The 2,708-nt window shown below is 48.1% G+C and overlaps 1 pseudogene; it reads left to right on the top strand.

Moving 5' to 3' along the window:
• Positions 1-1,111: 1,111 nt before the first annotated feature.
• LOC105538013 lies at positions 1,112-2,268 on the top strand (annotated as a pseudogene).
• Positions 2,269-2,708: the final 440 nt, after the last annotated feature.

Below are 2,708 nucleotides of genomic sequence, written 5' to 3'. Positions count from 1 at the left end.
CAAATTCTGTCATTTTGGCAGAAATAGACAAGCTGATTCTAAAATTCATAGGGAATTGCTAAAGATGGAGAATAGCCTAAAACAAAGATGGAAAAAGAAGAACAAAGTAGGAAAACACAGTTCCCCATTTCAAAACTTACAACAAAGCTACAGTAATCACAATAGTGTGGTATTGGCATAAGGATAGACAGATCAACAGAGTAGAACTGAGAGTCCAGAAATAAATTCTTACATCTATGGCTAATTGGTTTCCAACAAGTTTGCCAAGGCTATTAAATGAGGAAAGAATCCTCTCTTCAACAAATGGTGTTGAGACAACTGGATATTCACATACAAAAGAATGAAATCAAACCCCTACCTCACACCATATGTAAAAATTAATTTGAAATTGATCAAAGACCTAAATGTAAGAATAAAAATGATAAAACTTTTAGAATAAAAAATAAAACATAAGTACACGTCTTCTTAACCTTGAACTAGTTTTCTTAAATATGGCACCCAAAGCACAAGCAACAAAATAAAAAATAGACAAATTGAACTTCAGAATAAGAGGCTTTTCCACATCAAGGAAACTATCAAGAAAGTAGAAATGATAACCTACAGAATGGGAGAAAAATATTTGCAAACATGTCTGGTAAAGGCCTAGTATCCAGAATAGAAAAAGAATTATTCCCCGTCCCCTCCCCTCCCCGCGGCCTCCATTCCCTCCCAGGGTGGCTTCGCAGAGCTGCTGGGAACCCTGCGGCGGCAGCACTTTTCACGGCAGGAAGGGGAGCTGGGCTCCGAGCTGGGCTCCGGAGCTGAGCCGCCCGAGCCGGAGGGACTGGTTGGTTGAGGGAGAGAGGGAGGGAGTCCCGGGCTGCCCAACCGCATGTTCAGCCCTATCCGCTCCTGCGGGGAGTCCTGGGCAGGTGGGGCGGGGGTCCACTAAGACCGCCACTGGCCCCTCGGCGCTGACGGGACCGCGAGGGGCGCACCCGCCGAAGGCAGCCCCGCCGAAGGCAGACGCGGCCCGGACTTCGTCCTGAGCAGCGGGCGCGGGGCAGCGCAGCGGGAGGAAGCGAGAGGTGCTCCTCTCCCCAGAGTTGGAAGCCCCTTGGCCGGGTCCAAAATGCGCAAGAAGAAGCCAACGCCCATCCAGCTGACCCCGGCCCCCTACGGCTCCGCGGTTAACGAGACCAGCTCTGCGGAAACCAACTTGGAGGCCTTGCAGAAGAAGCTGGAAGAGCAGCAGCGAAAGCACCTTGAGGCCTTTCTTACCCAGAAGCAGAAGGTGGGAGAACTAAAGGAGGACGACTTCGAGAAGATCGGTGAGCTGGCGGCTGGCAATGGCGGTGTGGTGTTCAAAGTCTCCTGCAAGCCTTCCAGCCTGGTCATGGCCAGAAAGCTAATTCATCTGGAGATCAAACCCACAATTCAGAACCAGATCATAAGGGACCTGCTGGTTCTGCATGAGTGCAACTCTCGTGGGCTTCTGTGGTGCATTCTACAGTGAGAGGCGAGATCAGTATCTGCATGTAGCACATGGATGGAGGTTCCCTGGATCAAGTCCTGAAGAAAGCTGGAAGAATTCCTGAACAAATTTTAGAAAAAGTTAGCGTTGCTGTAATAAAAGGCCTGACATATCTGAGGGAGAAGCACAAGATCATGCACAGAGATGTCCAGCCCTCCCACATCCTAGTCAAGTCCCGTGGGGAAATCAAGCTCTGTAACTTTGGGGTCAGTGGGCAGCTCATCAACTCCATGGCCAACTCCCTCATGGGCCCAAAGTCCTACATGTCACCAGAAAGATTCCAGGGGACTCATTACTCTGTGCAGTCAGACATCTGGAGCATGGGATTTTCTCTGGTAGAGATGGCAGTTGGGAGGTATCCCATCCCTCCTCCAGATGGCAAGGAGCTGGAGCTGATGTTTGGGTGCCAGGTGGAGGGAGATGCGGCTGAGACCCCACCCAGGCCAAGGACCCCAGGGAGGCCCCTTAGCTCATAAGGAATGGACAGCCGACCTCCCATGGCAATTTTTGAGTTCTTGGATTACCTAATCAACGAGCCTCCTCCAAAAATGCCCAGAGTGTTCACTTTGGAATTTCAAGATTTTGTGAATAAATGCCTAATTAAAAACCCCGCAGAGAGAGCAGATTTGAAGCAACTCATGGTTCATGCTTTTCTCAAGAGATCTGATGCTGAGGAAGTGGATTTTGCAGGTTGGCTCTGCTCCACTGTCGGCCTTAACCAGCCCAGCATGCCAACCCATGCTACTGGCGTGTAAGTGTTTGGGAAGCAGCAAAGAAAGAAAGAAAGAGAAAGAAAAGAAAGAGGAAGGAGGGAGGGAGGGGAGGTGAGCGAGGAAGGGAAGTGAGAGCAAAAGAAAAAAAGAAAGAAAAAGAAGGAAAGGAAGGAAGGAAATTAAAAAAAGAAAGAAAGAGAAAAGAAAGAAAGAGAGAGAAAAGAAAGAGGAAGGAGGGAGGGGAGGGGAGGGAGGAAGGGAAGGGAGAGTGAAAGAAGAAAAAGAAAGAAAAAGAAGGAAAGAAATGAAGGAAAGAAAAAAGAGAAAGAAAGAGGGAGAGAAAGAGAAAGAAAGAAAGAAAGAAAGAAAGAAAGAAAGAAAGAAAGAAAGAAAGAAAGAAAGAAAGAAAGAAAGAGAAAGAAAGAAAGAAAGAGAAAGAAAAGAAAGAGGAAGGAGGGAGGGAGGGGAGGTGAGCGAGGAAG

This window comes from Mandrillus leucophaeus, unplaced genomic scaffold, assembly GCF_000951045.1.
Source record: "Mandrillus leucophaeus isolate KB7577 unplaced genomic scaffold, Mleu.le_1.0 Scaffold183, whole genome shotgun sequence".
NCBI lineage: Eukaryota > Metazoa > Chordata > Mammalia > Primates > Cercopithecidae > Mandrillus > Mandrillus leucophaeus.
This window is presented reverse-complemented; position numbering and strand designations above follow the sequence as displayed.